We start from the raw sequence: 24711 nt of genomic DNA on the forward strand, positions 1-24711 counted from the left end.
GTCATTATTATATTATCATGAAAAAATTGGAAGATACACAGGTAATTAACAAAAGAGATTACCTCTTCGGGGGAAGGTATAAACTGGACAGATTGTGGACAGGATTCTGAGTGAGATCCTTCACTGTTCAGTCTCCTTTGCATCAATAAGTGTCTCTTAAAGTAAATGGACAAGTAGAGGAATGGTGTCAGCATAATGTGGAAGCTGCATTGTGTAATATACAATTTCCCCCATATGTTAATGTTCTGCACTGAGTAATAGCAGCTGTACCAAAATAGCAGCCAAGTCCCAAACACGATTTAAGGGAGCAAGCTATGAATACAATGCTGTGCACAATGCCGATGACTCCTTCTCCACTTTACTCATTTTGGCTACATTCTCTATCCTGAAGTGCTTACTAAGTAGTTCCCCCAATTTTCATGCACTTTTTCTGAACTATTTTGAGAATGGGAATATTAAGATGTTGCCACAGTTCCATAACAACTTGTTGCTGAGATGCCCCTTAAGAGTGGGGAAGAAAAATCCATTAGGCTTTAGAATAATTCCACAAGAGCTTTCTTTTTCTACTTTAGGTGTGATTGACATGCATTTGTAGATGTGTTAGTGCAGATTGCACTTCATGGCACAAGGTCCTATTTGGAGCCATAACAGCAGCTTCTTAATGAAAGAAGGAAGGTGGCAATGCAGAAAAAAAAAAAATCAGGTTTTTTTTTAAGCAGGTGCAAAACAAACAAGCAGAAAATAACCATCCAGAGCTACCCGTCTTTGTCATCTACATTTTGTGCAAAGCTTCAACTGCTTATCCTCTATAGCTTCTCATGGTGATGTCCCTCCACCTGGTCTCCATAAAGCAGCAGCTTCCATCTTTCCTTATCCCCTTGTATCTTTAGTTCCCCCTTTATTTATTTTATTTTATTTTTTCATTCTTTTAGTTGTTATTTTTTTTGAGACGGAGGCTCGCTCTGTCGCCCAGGCTGGAGTGCAGTCATGCAATCTCGGCTCACTTCAACCTCCGCCTCCCGGGTTCAAGCCATCCTCCTGCCTCAGCCTTCTGGGTAGCTGGGACTACAGGCACGTGCCACCATGCCTGGCTAATTTTTTGTATTTTTAGTAGAGACGGGGTTTTACCGTGTTAGGCAGGATGGTCTTGATCTCCTGACCTCGTGATCAACCCACCTCGGCCTCCCAAAGTGCTGGGATTACAGGCATAAGCCACTGCACCCAGCCTCCTTTTTTTAATTTTTTTGAGATGGAGTCTTGCTCTGTCACCAGGCTGGCATGCAGTGGTGAGATCTCGGCTCTCTGCAACCTCTGCCTCCCGGGTTCAAGCGATTCTCTTGCCTCAGTCTCCCAAGCAGCTGGGACTACAGGTGCGCACCACCACGCCCGGCTAATTTTTGTATTTTTAGTAGAGATGGGGGTTTCACCATCTTGGCCAGGATGGTCTCGATCTCTGGACATAGTGATCTGCCCACCTCGGCCTTCCAAAGTGCTGGGATTACAGGCATGAGCCACCGCTCAGCCTAGTTCCCCCTTTAAAAAGTCTTTCATCTATTTAGAGTTTAACAAGTCTTTTTTTTTTCTTTTTAAAAACTCTGCTAGTATTTTTATTTGAATTGTTATTGTTTTGTTAGTGTTATGAGTATGAAGATGAATAGATTTTGAGTTGCCTATCAAAACTCTGTTTTTCCTACAAACACTGTTGTTTTTTTGTGAACATTTCCATATGAATTCAAGGACCTGCTTTTCCATATCTGTTTAAAAGGCTGTTGAATTTTGATAGAGATTAATTGAGTCTGTAGATCACTTTGGATATTATTGACAACTTAACAATTTTAAGTCTTTCTACCCATCAACACAAGATGTCTTTCCATTTATTTAGATCTTCAATTTCAGCAATTTTTTATAGTTTTCAGTGTACATTCTCACTTGAGTGTACATCGTCACTTCTCCCTCTCCTTCTCGGTCTCTGGTAACCACTATTCTCCTCTTCCCTTCTATGAGATCAGCTTTTGCAGTTCCACATATGAGTGAAATCATGTGCCATTTGTCCATTGCTTGGCTTACTTAATATAATGTCCTCTAGGTTCATCCATGTTGTTACAAATGACAGGATTTCATTCTTTTTATGGCTGAAAAGTATTCCATTGTGTACATACGCCACATTTTTAAAAATCTATTCATTCTTTGATGGCCACTTTGGTTAATTTCATATCTTGGCTATTGTGAATAGCGCTGCAGTGAACATGGGAGTGCATGTATCTCTTTGACGTACCAATTTCATTTCCTTTGGATATATATCCATTAGTGAGATTGATGGATCATATAGTAGTTCTACTTTTAATTTTTCGAGAAGTCTCCTTACTGTTGTCTGTAATGGCTTGGATAATGGGGTGGCTATTGGTACGTGTTCCTGAGGAATAGGAAGAATGAGAGAGATAGTGGATTTGGATGTGTGAGTTTAAGGTGCAAGTAGTACATTCAAGTGGTGGTTCAGTAGGCCTTGGTAGCTCCCCAGAGTTTGCATCTGTAGGTAGAGGTCACTGTTAGTGATAAAGTTGTGGTTTGATTTGTTTTTCAAAGTGTAGGTGATACCTACTGTCATGAAACCAATTTTGCAGGTTATAACCAGCATTTTTAAAACGGACTGTAATTTAAAAATCAGAATATATTACAAATAATAAAGAAAAATGGTACCCAACAAAATTTGTGTGTGTGTCTGTGTGTGCATATGCATGTATATTAGACTGGGACATGAGTGCCTTTTTTACTGTGATGTTTCAAAACATGTTTGAAAAAATTAGTTTAAACCATGATAAAGAGATTTCTCAGGCAGAGTATTAATAACAGACCTGTGGATGAACCTAGTGCATTCTTTTCTTTTCTTTTCTTTTCTTTTCTCTTTTCTTTTCTTTTCTTTTGTGACGGAGTCTGGCTCTGTCGCCCAGGCTGGAGTGCAGTGGCACAATCTCGGCTCACTGCAAGCTCCGCCTCCCGGGTTCACGCCATTCTCCTGCCTCAGCCTCCCGACTACCTAGGACTACAGGCGCCGGCCATCACGCCTGGCTAATTTTTGTATTTTTAGTAGAGGCGGGGTTTCACCGTGTTAGCCAGAATGGTCTCGATCTCCTGACTTTGTGATCCGCCCGCCTTGGCCTCCCAAAGTGCTGGGATTACAGGCGTAAGCCACCGCGCCCGGCCAAAACCTAGTGGTTTCTAATATGTAGCTCTCATGTTTTCAGATGAGTTTTAAGATATAGGCCCAAATTTTGTTAATTCTTATTCTCTACTTTTGAATTATTTACAGGAAATATATTTTACTGAGCTGATCTACTGAGAGGTGGGCACAAATCCTTTAGACTTTATTGAAAAATTAGTTGTCCAAAATCTTCTAGGATACTCCCACTTAATTACATATATGAGGCCGGGCGCGGTGGCTCACACCGGTAATCCTAGCACTTTGGGAGGCCAAGGCGGGCAGATCACGAGATCAGGAGATCGAAACCATCCTGGCTAACACGGTGAAACCCCGTCTCTACTCAAAACACAAAAAATTAGCCGGGCAAGGTGGCCGGCGCCTGTAGTCCCAGCTACTTGGGAGGCTGAGGAAGGAGAATGGCGTGAACCCGGGAGGTGGAGCTTGCAGTGAGCCGAGATCGTGCCACTGCCCTCCAGCCTGGGCGACAGAACGAGACTCCGTCGCGGGGAAAAAAAAATTACATATATGAGCACCCTTTGAAATGCTTACAGCAGAGCTAGCTGCCTAAAATTAACATTCATCTGACACTGCAAGCCAGAACGTGTTCTGAGTAGTGCTCTGGAAGGGACTTTGGATTTTGAGAAAAAAGGTTGGGAGCAGTTTGAACATAAAAACTATTTTCTCATGGGTTCCATTTTGATGTTCATTAAACTCACAACTTCTTTGTTTTCTTCATGTCTTCTTAGAGAATGATTTCTCACTTTGAGAGTGAACTCTTGGCAGGACTTGAGCATAGTGATCACAACTGCTGCCTCCCCTCTGCGAAATCTGGAGGATGAGATAATGTGCTCCATCTGTCTTGACTACTTGAGAGACCCAGTGACCATTGACTGTGGTCATGTCTTTTGCTACCACTGCATCATTAAGGTCTGTGAATCTACTAGGCAACCATTACATTGTTCTCTGTGCAAGACAGCTTTTAAGAAAAAATATCTGCCATGTGTGGCAGATGGCCAGCCTGATGGAGAACATTTGGAGGATGAAGGTAGATAAGGAGAGACAACCCAGAGAGGAAAGACCACCTGAGCAAAAAGCAGAGAAGCTGTGTAGGCGACATCTGGAGAAGCTCCATTAATACTTCAAAGGATGACCAGCAGATGGTGTGTGTGATGCGTTGGAGTCCCGAGAACACAAGCACCATGCTGCTGTTCTCCTAGAAAAGGCTGCACAGCCTCGTCGGTTAAGAATCGTGTTGGACCCCAGCTCTGTTCTTTAAGCCAGAAAGTTCTATGGTACCTTCAGGATAAGGTGCAGGTTTTTTGCATTACTTTATTGAGGTATGATTGACATGTAAAAGCTATACATATTTAATGTATACCAATTAATGAGTTTGTTGATAAGTATACACCTCTGAAACCATCATCACAGCAAAAACACGTCTATCACTTTCCAAACTTTCCACACACCCTCTTTATTGTTATTATTATTTTGTGTGTGTGATAAGAACACTTAGCCGAAGATCTATTATTTTAGTAAATTTGAAGGATACAATACAGTGTTTTTAGCTATAGGCATTATGCTATATAGTAGGTCTCTAGAACTTCTTTATCTTTCATAACTGAAACTTTGTAACTTTGACCATCAACCCTCCATTCCCCGTCCCCACCAGTCCCTGGCAACCACCATTCTACTCTGTTTATGTAAGTTTGACTGTTTTAGATTCCACATATAAGTGAGGTCGCACAGTGTGTGTCTGGCATATTCACTTAGCATAATGTTCTCAAGGTCCATCCATGTTGTTACCAATGGCAGAATTTCCTTCTTTTTAAGGCTGAATAATATTGCATTGTATGTATATACCACATTTTCTTTATTCATCCATCAATGAACATTTAGGGTTTTTTAAATCTTGGTTATTGTGAATAGTGCTGCAAAGAACATGGGAAGTATATGGGCTATAAATACCCAGAAGTGAAATTGCTGGTTCATATGGTAGTTCTGTTTTTAATTATTTGAGGAGCTTCTTACTGTTTTTATAATGGCTGTACCAGTTTGCATTTCCACCAACAGCATATCAGGGTTCCCCTTTCTCCACATCCTCACCAACACTTCTTATCTTTTAAAAAATATAATAGCATTTCTAAGAGGTGTAAGACAGTTCAAACTCTTTAGCATGAAAGATTCTTGGAAAAGCACCTTTTGCATTTGGATAATAAAGCTGGTTTGGTTTTATGTCTTTTATGGAAGTAAGTCTATCACATTGCCTTGATGGTTTCATCTCTGAGGTTCAGATCAAGTCTTATCAGCTATACAGAATACCAGCACTCCTGATAGCTCTCGTAGTATATAGCTTCAAGTGGTATGTACACAGTTGTTATAAAAATATTTTTGAGGTCGGGTGCGGTGGCTCACGCCTGTAATCCCAGCACTTTTGGAGGCCGAGGCGGGCGGATCACAGGGTCAGGAGATCGAGACCATCCTGGCAAACACAGTGAAATCCTGTCTCTACTAAAAATACAAAAAATTAGCCGGGCATGGTGGCGGGCGCCTGTAGTTCCAGCTACTCGGGAGGCTGAGGCAGGAGAATGGCGTGAACCCGGGAGGCGGAGCTTGCAGTGAGCCGAGATCGCGCCACTGCACTCCAGCCTGGGCGACAGAGCGAGACTCCATTTCAAAAAAAAAAAAATTTTTTTTGACAATATTTCAGCCTGTATAAAATCTATGTAATTTTTCTTTCAGAATTTAACAAGGAAAATATTATTTCCTCTGGGGTCCTAGTATGTTTCTTCTTGTCTGCTAAAGAAACATCAGGCCAGGCTTGGTGGCTCACACCTGTAATCCTAGCGCTTTGGGAGGCTAAGGCAGGTGAATCACTTGATGTCAGGGACTCAAGACCAGCCTGGCCAACATGGCAAAACCTCATCTCTACCAAAATTCAAAAATTAGCCAGGCGTGGTGGCATGCACCTGTAATCCCAGCTACTTGGGAGGCTGAGGCAAGAGAATCGCTTGAACCCGGGAAGCGGAGCTTGCAGTGAGCCAAGATTGTGCCATTGCACTCCAGCCTGGGCAGCAGTGTGAGACTTTGTCTCAAAAAAAAAAAAAAGAAAAGAAAAAAGAAACATCAGGCAGTTCATTGTTTCCCTTTTCTCTTTGCCTGCCAATTTAGTCATCCTCTTAATAATCTGGAGTTGCTGCCAGGTGTGGTGGCTCATGCCTGTAATCCCAACACTTTGGGAAGCCAAGGCAGGAGGATAGCTTGAGATCAGGAGACCAGCCTGGGCTATAGCAAGACCCCATCTCTACAATAATAATAATAATAGTTATTATTATTATTATTTGGAGTTGGCATATATACTTTCCTTGACTTTTTGTGTTAATTTTTTTGTTTCTATTTTTTTTTTTTTTCTTTTTATGAGACAGGGTCTCACTATGTTGCCAAGGTATGCCCTCAAAGACTTGGGCTCAAGAGATACTTCACCCTTATTTTCCCAAATAGCTGGGACTACAGGCACATACCACTGCACCCACCTTCTATTTTTGTTTTATTAATTAATTTTAATTTTAATTGTCTGTATTTTTGGTAGAAAAGGATAGTGTAAATATAAATTAGAAACTATACCATAAGTCTTGTCAGTTGTAATTATAATACGATATTATTTTGTCTTACTTCTAAGAAATTGCTCTAGGCCATTGTATCACTCAATGTATCTTCCTTATTAACTAGAATGGAAATTGTTCCACACGACCATTATTAAACTACACATGGTCAAATGCGGTTTGATTTCACTCTGGAATCACTTTGCATCTCCCTTTTTTCATTGAGGTCGTTTTCATCTTGATCTTGAGACTATCCATGTTTATTTTCTTTTTCTTTTTCTTTTTTTTTTTTTCCTTGAGACAGAGTTTTGCTCTTGTTGCCCAGGCTGGAGTGCAGTGGCGCGATCCCGACTCACTGCAACCTCCGCCTCCAAGGTTCAACTGATTCTCCTGCCTCAGCCTCCCAAGTAGTTGGAATTACAGGCGCTCACCACCATGCCCAGCTAATTTTTGTATTTTTTAGTAGAGACAGGGTTTCACCATGTTGGCCAGGCTGGTCTTTAACTCCTGACCTCAGGTAATCCACCTGCCTCGACCTCCCAAAGTACTGGGATTACAGGCATGAGCCACCGCGCCCAGCCCGAGACTATCCATGTTTATTTTCATAGGGCAAAATTCTGAACCATCGGAAGATTCTGAAGGGATACAAGGATAGGATTCAGAATTCTCAATCTATGGGAGAAGATGAGATTCAGGCCCTGGTGGTAAGAGAGGTCTCTAGTAAATGTTCTGTATGAATATGTGTATGTGTGTAGGGCAGGGGTGTGTGTGTAGGTAGTAGCGGGGCATAGGTTAGGGAGAGGAAGGGGTATGTGTGTGGGGGGAGTATTGAGGAATGGGGAGGGGGAGAGTGATCAAAGAGATTTCTGTTCTGAACTCATCCTCAGAAGATCTCACACATGTTCTGGTGTTTCCTAGCCTCTCAAAAATGTCACTTTTCTCTTTCTGCATTTACTGTAGACAACATTTCAGAACCACAGGCAAGACATTGTATCAGTGTTTGAATAGGGCCATCGGTTTTTCAGAGAAAGGGAACAGTGCCTGTTGGAGCAGCTGGTAGGGCTAGAGCAAGAACTCACCAAAAGGAGGAACAGCCATGTCATCAAGGATTCTGAGGAGGTGGTCCAGCTTGGGACCCTGATCACTGAGTTGGAGAAGTCTCGGCAGCCAGCACTTGAACTTTTGAAGGTAAAGGACCAACCAAACTGTATCTGAGTCCTCTTGCTCTATGACTATGGTGTGGCCTATTTGCAAGAGATTTGGACCAAGAGTCAAGAGAGACAAGGTGTTATTCTCATTTACTGAATTCTTTAATAACTGAATTAGCCAACCAATAGGTTTTAAGCCCCAAAGTGCAGTGGGCAGGGGTCTATAATATGTACAGACCATATAATGGAATATTAAGATCTGTACATTTATAATTACAACAAATAATCTGATGTTAAATCTTCCAGTCAGATTGGATGCCACAAGAATTCTGGAAACAGCTAGTGTTCAGTCAGAGAAGCCTTCAAAGAAGAGGCTTTTGATGTTGGCCTTGAAGGAAACATAAAGATTTATTTTATTTTATATTTATTTATTTATTTGAGATGGCATCTCCCTCTGTCACCCAGGCTGGAGTGCAGTGGCGCGATCTCAACTCACTGCAACCTTCACCTCCTGGGTTCAAGTGATTCTCCTGCCTCAGCCTCCTGAGTAGCTGGGACTACAGGCACCCATCACCACGCCCAGCTAAGTAAGATTTAGATTGTCAGAAAGGAGCTAAACATTCCACTTGGTAGGGGGTGGGGACACATTAGTTACAATTAGATAAATGAATGTAATAATAAACTTGGTATATGTGTTGGCAGGTGGGCATAGGTGCTGGGGAAGATAGGAGTAGGAAGACTGATAAGAAGGGGACATAGAATGAAGGTAGCTACCTTTCTGGAAGAGTCAGATTAAGTGAGGGAGAAGTGAAAAGTATGACGGGGCCAACTGAGTTGAGGCCTTCCAAAGCAGGCTGAAATTTGAGCCTTAACTGAATAGACAATGGGATTCTTAACAGATTTTTATCTGTCTATAAATCAAGAAAGGTTTCTGGAGAGGATAGTCTAGAACTCAAATGAAAGACATGAAGGGGAATCATTTGTCCTTATAAATTAAAACTGCAGGCCGGGCACGGTGGCTCACTCCTGTAATCCCAGCACTTTGGGAGGCCAAGGCAGGCAGATCATGAGGTCAGGAGATCGAGACCATCCTGGCTAACACAGTGAAACCGCGTCTCTACTAAAAAATACAAAAAACATAGCCGGGTGTGGTGGTGGGCGCCTGTAGTCCCAGCTACTCCGGAGGCTGAGTCAGGAGAATGGCGTGAACCCGGGAGGCGGAGTTTGCAGTGAGCCGAGATTGTGCCACTACACTCCAGCCTGGGTGACAGAGCCAGACTCCATCTCAAAAAAAAAAAGAAACTGCAGGCTGGGAGTAGTGGCTCATGCCTATAATCCCAGCACTTTGGGAGGCTGAGGCAGGCAGATAACGAGGTCAGGAGTTCGAGACCATCCTGGCCAACATAGTGAAATCCCATCTCTACTAAAAATACAAAAATTAGCTGGACATGGTGGCAGGTGCCTGTAATCTCAGCTACTCTGGAGGCTGAGGCAGGAGAATCGCTTGAACCCGGGAGACAGAGGTTGCAGTGAGCCAAGATCACACCACTGCACTCCATCCTGGGTGACAGAGTGAGACTCCATCTCAAATGAAAAATAAAATAAAATAAAATAAAATAAAATAAAAAAACAAGAAAAGAAAAGAATAAAAGAAACTGCAGCAGAGGGGAGACAGGTCCGGGTCCATCAGAATAATTCTCTGTTCAGTCCTGGTGTATACCCATTTCTCAATGATCCCACAGTAGAGAATGATGATGGCTCCTGAGAACTATTTTTATGACAGTGTCTGTGTTCTGTTTTTTTCCAGGACCCAAGTGACATAATATGCAGGTAAGTGCTGCTTGCTTTTTTTCTTTTAAATTTTAACCACTTATGTCTCCTTATTGTTTTCTCTGTCTATCATCTTACTAAAATTTGACAAGTGCTGGAAAGGGATTGTTTAGAAGGGAGAGAGGTTATTCTGGTTAGTGTATGTTGAAAGGTATTCTATGGAATAGAGGAGGGAGTTCTAGAAAAAAATATTGTCATGGAACTTAGGATGGTAATGGGCTGAGAAAAATAAAATGAGAGGAGATTATAGAAAAGTATTGGAGAAAATTTAGAATCCATGTTCATTTCTAAAACTAGTTTCCTTTCATTCTTCCCCTTCCTACATGGTTCTCAGCCGCCACTCCTGGCCACAGTTTCTCCCATATTCTGTAGAGCACATTTCATTATCAGATTGTCCTCTGCCTGATAGTGAGGTTTTCTGCATTCTGGTTGTCCATAGAAAGCAAACACCTCTATGGCTCACAGGGATAATGATTTCTTCCTCACGTCTTTCATTTGAGTTCTAGACTGTCCTCTGCAGGACATTCCTCAGCAGTGGTTCTGAGGAATATGTTAAACATTTAACATTGACAGTTTTCAAAATCATACCCACCTGATACAGAGAAGCTTTGAACAGAGAATAAAGTCAGGCATTTTGATAATACACAACTTATCTGCAGAGACACCCAGGACTATTGGCATATACTGAGCATTTCCTGTGGGCAAAACACTGGGTAGAAAGGAGTGTGATGAGATAGGTTACCAGATTATGGCTGGGGAGACCAGATAGACACATATGAGAGATGAATAATGATATAAAAAATGAGGTTGACACAGAATGGGTAATCCTTCTTGCCTTGAAGTGTTTTGTCCGCTTTAGCAAAATTATTCCAGCTTTATATTGATTAGTGTTCACATGGCATTTCTTTTTCTGTCCTTTAATTCTCAAACTTCCTGTGTTTTTTGAAAATGTCTCTTATAAGCAACATACATTTTGTTCTGTTTTTTAATAAATCCATTCTGACAATATGCAATGGAATATTTAGTATTTATCCATGGAAAATTACTATTTCATTCACATTTTCAAAATAATTTGCATAGTTGATCAAGATAATGTGCTTAGATTTATTAATTTTTCTTTTTATATCTGAATGTTTTCATTTCTTATTTTGTGTATTTCTACCTTTTTTTTTTCTTTTGAGCTGGAGTCTCACACTGTTGCCCTGGCTAGAGTGCAATGGTACAATCTTGGCTCACTGCAACCTCCGCCTCCTGGGTTCAAGAGATTCTCCTGCCTCAGCCTCCCGAGTAGCTGGGATTACAGGTGCCTGCCGCCATGCCCAGCTAATTATTTTTTGTATTTTTAGTAGAAATGGGGTTTCACTATGTTGGCCAGGCTGGTCTCGAACTCCTGACCTTGTGATCTGCCCGCCTCAGCCTCCCAAAGTGCTGGGATTACAGGCATGAGCCACCACGCCCACCCCCCTCTTTCTTTTCTTTTCTTTTTTTTTTTTTTTAAGAGACAAGGGTCTCCTTATGTTGCCCAGGCTGGACTCCTGGGCTCCTGGGCTCAAGCGATCCTCTCACTTCAGCCTCCCAAGTACCTGGGAATATAGGCACATACTGCCACACTCAGCTGTTTAGTTCTATTTTATCTCTTCTATTTGCCTGTCCCTTTTTTTCCCTCCTACTTTTATGGATTGTTGAGCCCTGCTTTTGCAAAGTACCATAATTTCTAGCATATGGTATTTTTATTACTGTTTTCTAGATATTTTGAAATTTTGAATTTGATTTTCTATTTAACATAAGATTTGTTTAAGAAAGAAGCTATTTGTCAGTGATATGCTGAGTTTTTTTCTAATAGGTCTTTTTGTTTCATAGTTTTCAAGTCTTGTGATAAGAAAAGTTTGCTATGTCTACTTTTTGGACTTTTTTTGAGGCTTTCTAGGTTATATGTTGTAAATTTTTGGACAGTTTCAGACACTTGAAAAGAAGGTGCACTTTTTCTTGGAATAGAATAGGATTTTGTATATCTCTGTAAGGTTGGCCTTAGTAATTCTGTTATCTAGGTATTTTGTACTAATACTTATTTTCTGACTTCTTGATATGTCATGGACTAAAAGAGGTCAGTCACAGATTCCTACTAACAGTGAGTTTTTGCCTATTTTTTCTTTTTTTTCTGAGATGGAGTCTTGCTCTGTTGTCCAGGCTGGAGTGCAGCGGCATGATCTTGGCTCACTGCAACATCCACCTCCCGGGTTCAAGTGACTCTCCTGCCTCAGCCTCCCGAGTAGCTGGGATTATAGGTGTGCACCACCACACCCAGCTAATTTCTGTATTTTTAGTAGAGACAGGGTTTCACCATGTTGGCCAGGCTGGTCTCGAACTCCTGACGTGATCTGCCCGCCTCAGCCTCCCAAAGTGCTGGGATTACAGGCGTGAGCCACCGTGCCCAGCCTATTTTTTCTTATATTGATATAGTTTTTGCTTTTTACATTTTGATGTTCTATTTCTACATGACTTTTAAGGAAAGTTATATCTTAATTGTGAATTATAATCTTGTTTTAAAAAACAGAGACAGAGTTTTAAAAAACAGAGACTCGCTCAGTCACCCAGACTGGATGCAATGGTGCAATCATAGTTCACTATAACCTTGAACTCTTGGGCTCAAGCTACCTCTCCGCCTCAGCCTCCCAAGTAGCTGGGACTACAGGTGCATGTCATCACACCTGGCTAATATTGAAATAATTGTTTTAGAGGGGTTCTCACTGTTACTCAGTCTGATCTTGAACTCCTGGCCTCAAGTGATTCTCCTGCCTTGGACTCCCAAAGTACTGGGATTATAGGCATACGCCATAGCACTTCGCCTATAATCTTTAAGTAACAAAAAACGTTGTTGTCTTATTTAATATTTTTCTCTCCCAAATTCAATTCTGTCCGATAGTAAGATCAAGATATCAGAATTCTTTCATTTTGGATTTAGTTAATACACCTTTGCCTACCATTATCTTAATTTTAAATTTTTTAAAAATGTAAAGCTTTATCTTAATTTTCTTTTTTTAATTTAATTTTTAAAATATATTTTAAGGTATACAACATGATGCTGTGAGTAAAATGGTTATTACAGTGAAACAAATTAACACCTCCATCATCTCACATGGTTACCTGCTTCCCTTCCCACTCCCAACCCCTCATTGCAAGAGCAGTTATAATTTACTCATTTAGCAAAAATCCTGAATACAATACACCATTTTTATTATTTTTTTAATTTATTTTTTTGAGACAAGGTCTCACTCTGTCGCCCAGGCTGGAGTGTAGTGGCGCGATCTTGGCTCACTGCAACCTCCACCTCCCAGGCTCAAGAGATCCTCTCACCTGAGCCTTGCGAGTAGCTGGGACTACAGGCACGGGCACCACATTTGGCTAATTTTTGTAGAGACAGGGTTTCACCATGCTGTTCAGGCTGGTCTCGAACTCCTTGGCCTTAAGTGATCTGCCCACCTCGGCCTCCCAAAGTGCTGGGATAACAGGCATGAGCCGTCATGCCTGGCCTACAATGCCCTGATATTAGCTATAGTTGGCAGGTTGGGCATTAGATCTCCAGACCTGTTCATCCTACATATTTGCTACTTGGTATCCCTTGAGGTACATCTCCCCATTTCCTCCACCCACCCTACCTCTGGTAATCACTATTTTATGCTCTATTTCTGTATATTTGACTTTTTAAAAAATTCTACATATATGTAAAATAATGCAATAGTTTTCTTTTTGTATCTGGCAAGTTTTATCTTAATTTTCATTTAATCTGATATATATCCCCAAATAATTCCTTTAGAGGTTGTAACAGCGAGGGAGGAGCCAAGATGGCTGAATAGGAACAGCTCCGGTCTACAGCTCCCAGCGTGAGCGATGCAGAAGACGGGTGATTTCTGCATTTCCGTCTGAGCTTTGAAGAGAGCAGTGGTTCTCCCAGCACGCAGCTGGAGATCTGAGAATGGGCAGACTGCCTCCTCAAGTGGGTCCCTGACTCCTGACCCCCGAGCAGCCTAACTGGGAGGCACCGCCCATCAGGGGCAGACTGAAACTTCACATGGAGGGGTACTCCAACAGACCTGCAGCTGAGGGTCCTCTCTGTTAGAGGGAAAACTAACAAACAGAAAGGACATCCACACCAAAAACCCATCTGTACATCACCATCATCAAAGACCAAAAGTAGATAAAACCACAAAGATGGGGAAAAAACAGAGCAGAAAAACTGGAAACTCTAAAAAGCAGAGCACCTCTCCTCCTCCAAAGGAACGTAGTTCCTCACCAGCAACGGAACAAAGCTGGACGGAGAATGACTTTGACGAGCTGAGAGAAGAAGGCTTCAGACGATCAAATTACTCTGAGCTACGGGAGGACATTCAAACCAAAGGCAAAGAAGTTGAAAACTTTGAAAAAAATTTAGAAGAATATATAACTAGAATAACCAATACAGAGAAGTGCTTAAAGGAGCTGATGGAGCTGAAAACCAAGGCTCGAGAACTACGTGAAGAATGCAGAAGCCTCAGGAGCCGATGCGATCAACTGGAAGAAAGGGTATCAGTGATGGAAGATAAAATGAATGAAATGAAGCGAGAAGGGAAGTTTAGAGAAAAAAGAATAAAAAGAAACGAGCAAAGCCTCCAAGAAATATGGGACTATGTGAAAAGACCAAATCTACGTCTGATTGATGTACCTGAAAGTGACGGGGAGAATGGAACCAAGTTGGAAAACACTCTGCAGGATATTATCCAGGAGAACTTCCCCAGTCTAGCAAGGCAGGCCAACATTCAGATTGAGGAAATACAGAGAACGCCACAAAGATACTCCTCGAGAAGAGCAACTCCAAGACACATAATTGTCAGCTTCACCAAAGTTGAAATGAAGGAAAAAATGTTAAGGGCAGCCAGAGAGAAAGGTCGGGTTACCCTCAAAGGGAAGCCCATCAGACTAACAGCTGACCTCTCGGCAGAAACTCTACAAGCCAGAAGAGAGTGGGGGCCAATATTCAACATTCTTAAAGAAAAGAATTTTCAACCCAGAATTTCATATCCAGCCAAACTAAGCTTCATAAGTGAAGGAGAAATAAAATATTTTAGAGACAAGCAAATGCTGAGAGATTTTGTTACCACCAGGCCTGCCCTAAAAGAGCTCCTGAAGGAAGCGCTAAATATGGAAAGGAACAACCGGTACCAGCCGCTGCAAAATCATGCCAAAATGTAAAGACCATCGAGACTAGGAAGAAACTGCATCAACTAACGAGCAAAATAACCAGCTAACATCATAATGACGGGATCAAATTCACACATAACAATATTAAATTTAAATGTAAATGGACTAAATGCTCCAATTAAAAGACACAGACTGGCAAATTGGATCAAGAGTCAAGACTCATCAGTGTGCTGTATTCAGGAAACCCATCTCACAGGCAGAGACACACATAGGCTCAAAATAAAAGGATGGAGGAAGATCTACCAAGCAAATGGAAAACAAAAAAAGGCAGGGGTTGCAATCCTAGTCTCTGATAAAACAGACTTTAAACCAACAAAGATCAAAAGAGACAAAGAAGGCCATTACATAATGGTAAAGGGATCAATTCAACAAGAAGAGCTAACTATCCTAAATAGATATGCACCCAATACAGGAGCACCCAGATTCATAAAGCAAGTCCTGAGTGACCTACAAAGAGACTTAGACTCCCACACATTAATAATGGGAGACTTTAACACCCCACTGTCAACATTAGACAGATCAACGAGACAGAAAGTCAACAAGGATACCCAGGAATTGAACTCAGTTCTGCACCAAGCGGACCTAATAGACATCTACAGAACTCTCCACCCCAAATAAACAGAATATACATTTTTTTCAGCACCACACCACACCTATTCCAAAATTGACCACATACTGGGAAGTAAAGCTCTCCTCAGCAAATGTAAAAGAACAGAAATTATAACAAACTATCTCTCAGACCACAGTGCAATCAAACTAGAACTCAGGATTCAGAATCTCACTCAAAACCGCTCAACTACATGGAAACTGAACAACCTGTTCCTGAATGACTACTGGGTACGTAACGAAATGAAGGCAGAAATAAAGATGTTCTTTGAAACCAACGAGAACAAAGACACAACATACCAGAATCTCTGGGATGCATTCAAAGCAGTGTGTAGAGGGAAATTTATAGCACTAAATGCCCACAAGAGAAAGCAGGAAAGATCCAAAATTGACACCCTAACATCACAATTAAAGGAACTAGAAAAGCAAGAGCAAACACATTCAAAAGCTAGCAGAAGGCAAGAAATAACTAAAATCAGAGCAGAACTGAAGGAAATAGAGACACAAAAAACCCTTCAAAAAATTAATGAATCCAGGAGCTGGTTTTTTGACAGGATCAACAAAATTGATAGGCCGCTAGCAAGACTAATAAAGAAAAAAAGAGAGAAGAATCAAATAGATGCAATAAAAAATGATAAAGGGGATATCACCACCGATCCCACAGAAATACAAACTAGCATCAGAGAATACCACAAACACCTCTACGCAAATAAACTAGAAAATCTAGAAGAAATGGATAAATTCCTGGACACATACACTCTCCCAAGACTAAACCAGGAAGAAGTTGAATCTCTGAATAGACCAATAACAGGATCTGAAATTATGGCAATAATCAATAGCTTACCAACCAAAAGAGTCCAGGACCAGATGGATTCACAGCCGAATTCTACCAGTGGTACAAAGAGGAACTGGTACCACTCCTTCTGAAACTATTCCAATCAATAGAAAAAGAGGGAATCCTCCCTAACTCATTTTATGAGGCCAGCATCATCCTGATACCAAAGCCTGGCAGAAACACAACCAAAAAAGAGAATTTTAGACCGATATCCCTGATGAACATCGATGCAAAAATCCTCAATAAAATACTGGCAAACCGAATCCAGCAGCACATCAGAAAGCTTATCCACCATGATCGAGTGGGCTTCATCCCTGGGATGCAAGGCTGGTTCAACATATGCAAATCAATAAACATAATCCAGCATATAAACAGAACCAAAGACAAAAACCACATGATTATCTCAATAGATGTAGAAAAGGCCTTTGACAAAATTCAACAGCCCTTCATGCTAAAAACTCTCAATAAATTAGGTATTGATGGGACGTATCTCAAAATAATAAGAGCTATTTATGACAAACCCACAGCCAATATCATACTGAATGGGCAAAAACTGGAAGCATTCCCTTTGAAAACCTGGCACAAGACAGGGATGCCCTGTCTCACCACTCCTATTCAACATAGTGTTGGAAGTTCTGGCCAGGGCAATCAGGCAGGAGAAGGAAATAAAGGGTATTCAATTAGGAAAAGAGGAAGTCAGATTGTCTCTGTTTGCAGATGACATGATTGTATATCTAGAAAACCCCATCGTCTCAGCCCAAAATCTCCTTAAGCTGATAAGCAACTTCGGCAAAGTCTCAGGATACAAAATCAATGTGCAAAAATCACAAGCATTCTCATACACCAATAACAGACAGAGAGCCAAATCATGAGTGAACTCATTCACAATTGTTTCAAAGAGAAAAAAACACCTAGGAATCCAACTTACAAGGGATGTGAAGGACTTCTTCAAGGAGAAATACAAACCACTGCTCAACAAAATAAAAAAGGATACAAACAAATGGAAGAACATTCCATGCTCATGGGTAGGAAGAATCAATATCATGAAAATGGCCATACAGCCCAAGCTAATTTATAGATTCAATGCCATCCCCATCAAGCTACCAATGACTTTCTTCACAGAATTGGAAAAAACTACTTTAAAGTTCATATGGAACCAAAAAAGAGCCTGCATTGCCAAGTCAATCCTAAGCCAAAAGAACAAAGCTGGAGGCGTCACGCTACCTGACTTCAAACTATGCTACAAGGCTACAGTAACCAAAACAGCATGGTACTGGTACCAAAACAGAGATATAGACCAATGGAACAGAACAGAGCCCTCAGAAATAATACCACACATCTACAACCATCTGATCTTTGACAAACCTGACAAAAACGAGAAATGAGGAAAGGATTCCCTATTTAATAAATGGTGCTGGGAAAACTGGCTAGCCATATGTAGAAAGCTGAAACTGGATCCCTTCCTTACACCTTATACAAAAATTAATTCAAGACGGATTAAAGACTTAAATGTTAGACCTGAAACCATAAAAACCCTAGAAGAAAACCTAGGCAATACCATTCAGGACATAGGCATGGGCAAGGACTTCATGACTAAAACACCAAAAGCAATGGCAGCAAAAGCCAAAATTGACAAATGGGATCTAATTAAACTGAAGAGCTTCTGCACAGCAAAAGAAACTACCATCAGAGTGAACAGGCAACCTACAGAATGGGAGAAAATTTTTTCAATCTGCTCATCTGACAAAGGGCTAATATCCAGAATCTACAAGGAACTCAAACAAATTTACAAGAAAAAAACAACCCCATCAACAAATGGGCAAAGATATGAACAGGCACTTCTCAAAAGAAGACATTTATGCAGCCAACAGACACATGAAAAAATGCTCATCATCACTGGCCATCAGAGAAAAGGAAATCAAAACCACAATGAGATACCATCTCACACCAGTTAGAATCGCGATCATTAAAAAGTCAGGAAACAACAGGTGCTGGAGAGGATGTGGAGAAATAGGAACACTTACACTGTTGGTGGGACTGTAAACTAGTTCAACCATTGTGGAAGACAGTGTGGCGATTCCTTACGGATCTAGAACTAGGAATCCCATATGACCCAGCCATCCCATTACTGGGTATATACCCAAAGGATTATAAGTCATGCTGCTATAAAGACACATGCACACGTATGTTTACTGTGGCGCTATTCACAATAGCAAAGACTTGGAACCTACCCAAATGTCCATCAATGATAGACTGGATTAAGAAAATGTGGCATATATACACCATGGAATACTATGCAGCCATAAAAAAGGATGAGTTCATGTCCTTTGTAGGGACACAGATCAAGCTGGAAACCATTACTCTCAGCAAACTATCCCAAGGACAAAAAACCAAACACCGCATGGTCTCACTCACAGGTGGGAATTGAACAATGAGAACACCTGCACACAGGAAGGGGAATATCACACACCGGGGCCTGTTGTGGGGTGGGGGGAGGGCGGAGGGATAGCACTAGGAGATATACCTCATGTAAATTATGAGTTAATGGTTGTAGCACACCAACATGGCACATGTATACATATGTAACAAACCTGCACATTTTGCACATGCACCCTAGAACTTAAAGTATAATAAAAATATATAGATATTTTTAAAATTAACTTGAAAAAAAAGAAATCTGTAACAATAAGATGATCCTGTGGGACTGAATGCTTTTGTCATCCTTAAACTCATAATTGAAACTTAATATCTAATGTGATGGTGTTTGGAGGTGGAGCCATTAGGAAGTGATCATGCAATGAAGGCAAAACCCTCATTAATGAAATGAATGCCGTTATAAAAGGGACCCCAGAGAGCTCCTTGCCCCTTCCACCATGTGAGGACACCAAGAAAAAGCAACATCCATGAATCAGGAAGCAGCCCTTATCATATACGGACTCTTCCCAGGCCTTGATCTTTGACTTTCCAGCCTCCAGAACTGTGAGAAATAGATTTCTGTTGTTTGCAAGCCACATAGTCTATGGTATTCTTTTATAACTGCCCAGATTGACTAAGACAGATGACGATGAAAATACCAAGTATTGGAAATTAACATCAAAATTCTAAATGACAATTTATTCAAAGAGGAAATCTAGAGAAATTAGAAAGTCTTCTGTATTCTGAAGGATAATGAAACACACATATCAAATGTATGGGATGCAGCTGAAGTAGTACTAGAGAAAAAACCAATACCCTTAAATGCCTATATTAAGAAAGAAGGTAGGTCTCAAATTAGTAAATTAGCTTCTGCCATAAGAAACAAAGAAAAACAAATTAAACCAAAGCATGGAGAAGGAAGAAAATAATAATTAAATAGAAAAAATGAAGCAGAAAGACAGAGAAAATTAATGAACCCAAATATTGGTTCTATGGGGAAAAATCAGTACACTTTATAAATTTCTAGCTAGACTGATCAAGACAAAAAGATGCACATTAACAATGTCAAGAAAAAACGAACATCAGTGCACACTCTCTAGATCTCAAAAAGAAATATTGATAATCTCATGTCAATAAGTTTGACAAGCAAATGAAATGAACAATTTCCTTGAGAGAGAAAACTTATGAAAACTGACCTGAGAAGAGACAGAAAATGTGGCCAGTCATATATTGACTGTAGAAATTGAATGTGTAATCAAAATCCTTCTCATATAGGAAACTCCAGGTCCAGAAGGCTTCACTGATGAAATGTATCTAACAAATAATTTAGAAATAACATCAATTTTACACATACCTTTTAGAAATTAAAGGAGGCAAAAACTTTCAATTTAATCTATGCAGCCAGCTTTCACAGTCAGGCATGAGTATCTGGCTTTTCCAGGTGCACAGTGCAAGCTGTTAGTCAATCTACCATTCTGAGATTTGGAGCACCGTGGCCCTCTTCTCACAGCTCCACTGGGCAGTGCCCTAATAGGAACTCTGTGTGGGGGCTCCAGCCCCCTATTTCCCCTCCACACTGCCCTAGCAGAGGTTCTCCGTGAGGGCCCTGCCCCTGCAGCAAACTTTTGCCTGGGCATCCTAGCATTTCCATACATCTTCTGAAATCTAGGTGGAGGTTCCCAAACCTCCATTCTTGACTTCTGTGCACCTGCAGGCTCAAAACCATGTGGAAGCTGTCAAGGCTTAAAGCTTGCACCCTCTGGAGCCATGGGCCAAGCTGTACCTTGGCCCCTTTTAGCAGCAGTGGGAGCAGCTGGGACCCAGGGCACCAAGTCCCTAAGCTGCACACAGCATGGGAACCCTGGGCCTGGACCAGGAAACCATTTTTTCCTCCTGTGCTTCTGGGTCTGTGATGGGAGGGGCTGCCATGAAGACCTATGGCATGCCCTGGAGACATTTTCCCCATTGTCTTGGGGGATCAACGTTTGGCTCTTTGTTACTTATGCAAATTTCTGCAGCCAGCTTGAGTTTCTCCTCAAAAAAATTGGTTTTTCTTTCTATTGCATCGTCAGGCTGTAAATTTTCTGAACTGTTATGCTCTGTTTCCCTTTTAAAATGGAATGCTTTTAACAGCACCCAAGTCACATTTTAAATGCTTTGCTGCTTAGAAATTTTATCTGCCAGATACCCTAAATCATCTCTCTCAAGTTCAGAGTTCCACAGATCTCTAGGGCAGGGGCAAGATGCCACCAGTCTCTTTGCTAAAACGTAACAAGAGTCACCTTTGCTCCAGTTCCCAAAAAGTTCCTCATCTCCATCTGAGACCACCTCAGCCTAGACCTTATTGTTCATATCACCATCAGCATTTTTGTCAAAGGCATTCAACAAGTCTTTAGAAGGTTCCAAACTTTCCCACATTTTTCTGTCTTGTTCTGAGCCCTCCAAACTGTTCCAACCTCTGCCTAATAACCAGTTCCAAAGTCAATTCCACATTTTTGGGTGTCTTTTCAGTAGCACCCACTCTACTGGTACTAATTTACTGTATTAGTGCGTTTTCACGCTGCTGATAAAGAAATACCCAAGACTGAGATGAAAAAGAGGTTTAACTGGACTTAGAATTCCACATGGTTGGGGAGGCCTCAGAATCATGGTGGGAGGTGAAAGGCACTTCTTACATGGCGGTAACAAGAGAAAATGAGGAAGATGCAAAAGCAGAAACCCCTGATAAAACCATCAGATCTCATGAGACTTATTCACTACCACGAGAACAGTATGGGGGAAACCAACCCCATGATTCAAATTATCTCCCACTGGGTCCCCTGGGTCCCTCCCACAACACATGGGAATTATGGAAGTACAATTCAAGATAAGATTTGGGTGGGGACATAGAGCCAAACCATATCACCAGCATTACCCAAATAAAAATCCCAGACAAGAACATCACAAGAAAAAGAATCAAGAACAAATATTCCTCTTGAACACAGACTCACAATTCAATACAAAACATTATCCAATTAAGATATACATAAAATGAATAATATGCCATGCCATATTGGTTTTTTTAAAGGGAAAGTAAGGTTGGTTTAACATCTGAAAATTAAACAATACAATTCACCCAATTAATAGAACAAAGAACAAATGTTGCACAATTATTATAGTCAATGCAGAAAAAGCACTTGCAAAATCAAGACCATTTCATGACAAAATAGCTCAGCAAACAAAATCGAAAGGAATATCTTCAATGTGGTTAAGGACACCCACGAAAAGTTTACAGCTACCCTCATATTCAATTATGAAAGGCCAGATGCTTACTTCCTAAGATTAGCAACAAAGCAAAGATGTGGCTCTCCTCATTTTTGTTTAAAACACCTTACGAGCATCCTAACTAGTGCAATATGGCAAGAAAATGAAATAAAAGACCAATAAAAAGACCAAGTGTGGTGCCTCATGCCTGTAATCTCAGCACTTTGGGAGGCCAAGGTGGGAGGATCACTTTAGTTCAAGAGTTTGAGACTAGCTTGAGCAACATAGTTAGACCCCTGTCTTTACTAAATATAAATAATTTTAAAAAGAAAAAAAAACAATAGATAGGAAAGGAAGAAATAAAATCTTTCTTTCTCAGCTTAATTACATATGTAGAAAACAATAAGGAATTCTGAAAAAGTCTCTGGAAGTAATAATTAAATTTGCAAAATTGTTCACAAAAGATATGTAATAAGTCTCTTAGACAAACATGACAAGATAGCAACAATACTAGTCATCAAAGAAGTGCAAGTTAAAACCACAATGAGAAACTATCACACATCACCTAGAATAAGTAAAGTTCAAAAGACATATGATAATTCTAAATACTGGTATGAATATGGAAAAAATAAAAATCTCTTATATTGTTGGTAGGAACGCAAAAAAAAGTTGCAGTCAGTTTGTAAAATAATATGGCAATTTCTTAAACAGCTACCCATCCATTTACCATATCACCCAACAATTCCACAAATATTTATTTATCCAAAGGAAATGAAAATTTAAGGCCATGCAAAGACTTGTAGTCAGTTATTTATAGTGGTTTCATTAATTACAGACCCTAACCGGAAATAACCCACATGTTTATCAGCTGGAGAATAGAGAAACCAACGAATAAACTGGAATTCCAACAATACTCAGCAGCTACTCAGTGACAAAAATGAATGAAATATTATTACTCTTAACTACATGGAAAAATCTCAAATATTGTTATGACAAGTGAGAGACCAAAGGACTACATAACATATGATTGCATGTCCATGAAATTCTAGAAATTTCATTATTACAGTAACAGAAAGCACAGCAGTGGTTGAGTGAAGAGAAGGGGGTGAGGGTGGGAGGCAAGGATTAAATAGAAAAGGGGCATAAGGAAAGTTTTTAGGGAAAAGAAACTGTCCTCTATCTGGGCAATGTGGTAGTTACATGACTATAAATAATTATCAATATTCATAAAACATTGTAGCTAAAACTGGTGAGTTTTATTATACACAAACGCCCCAATTAGGAAAAAAAAAGGTGGGGGAAGAAGGCAAAAATGAAGACACTTTTACATAATCCAAATCAGAAAATTCATTTCCTAGGGATCTTGTACTACGTATAATTTTGAAGGAAGTTCTTCAGGCTGAAGGGAAATGATACTAGATGGTGACCTAGATATATAGAAAGGGATAATTAACAACAGAAATTATGCACATACACAGATCACATACACACTCATTTTCTTAATGACAATATGAATGCTTAAAACAAAAAGTATTACTGTATTATTGAGTTTATAAAGTATATTGATGTAATATATACAACAATAATAACATAATGGTAGGTTAAATGAAACTACACTGTTACAAGTGTCCTTTATTTTGCTGGATGCAGCTTAATATTACCTGAACTTCACCATGAAAAGTCAAGGAATCGGGTTTCAATTCTTACAACAATAAAAAATTAGTGTAAAGAAATATACCTAAAAGCCACTAGAATTAAAACCATAAACTAAAAAATGTTTACTTAACACATAAGAAAGTAGGAAAGGAGGAATAGAAACAAAAAGATACGAGACAAATTGAAAACATATAGCAAAATGGTAGACCAAAACCCAACCATTGTAAGTGAAGAAATGACACGACCTGAGTCACATTAGCAGGACTGCTGAGCACTGTGGGGAGAACAGACATGGGCAGGAAGTGAGGGACAGTGTTAGTGCCACAATTCAGGGGTGACAGGGTGGCAGGGACTAAGGGGAGGGGAGGGTGTGAGGGATGAGAGGGGCAGAGAGAAGGGCTGGAGAGGCAGGAAGTGAGGAAAAGGAGCAGGGGAAAGGACTCTAAAGCAGTGGAGGAGCCTAGCAGGGGGTTCTTGGCATGCATTCGGTATTTAATACATTTTGTGGGACTGCCAAAAACTAATGGCCTCCTCATGATTAAAAACATAAGAGTAAAAAAATACCAAGTATGCAAATAAAATGTGCACACTGCTTAGATGTGCATAATTCATAAAAACAAGCAGTGCTTAAGCATTGATGATAGGCATTTTGACTTCAGTGCAATTTTGAGGCTCCTTGTTACAATATACAGTAACAAATCCTGCTTCTTTGTATTGAGATGTCCTGGACTCACACAGGGAAACTCGGGCTATGGAGTGAAGATAATTTTAAATGTAACAACCCAGAGTCATGGATCCACAGTCTGGGAAAGTAAACTTAGAAGCTTTGTGACTCGAATTGCAATGCTGTTTGGATACACTTATGTATGAAGCAGGCAAAATCAGGTCTTTTACAGATTAGAATCCTGATCATTCAGGGGTTAGATTGTGCTAACCACTGTATTA

At 40.4% G+C, this 24711-nt stretch overlaps 1 long non-coding RNA gene across 1 annotated transcript in view; it reads right to left on the bottom strand.

Annotated features, from left to right (window-relative positions):
* The window catches only part of LOC112440070 (uncharacterized), a 106521-nt gene that overhangs the window by 13704 nt on the left and 68106 nt on the right, over window positions 1-24711 (bottom strand). The window contains exons 4-5 of the long non-coding RNA XR_010112263.1: window positions 7878-8042; window positions 63-155 (exon numbers count right to left, since the gene is read on the bottom strand). This is a non-coding gene — a long non-coding RNA (uncharacterized LOC112440070). The remainder of the gene's footprint in view (window positions 1-62; window positions 156-7877; window positions 8043-24711) is intronic.

This window comes from Pan paniscus, chromosome 5 (assembly GCF_029289425.2).
Source record: "Pan paniscus chromosome 5, NHGRI_mPanPan1-v2.0_pri, whole genome shotgun sequence".
Lineage (NCBI taxonomy): Eukaryota > Metazoa > Chordata > Mammalia > Primates > Hominidae > Pan > Pan paniscus.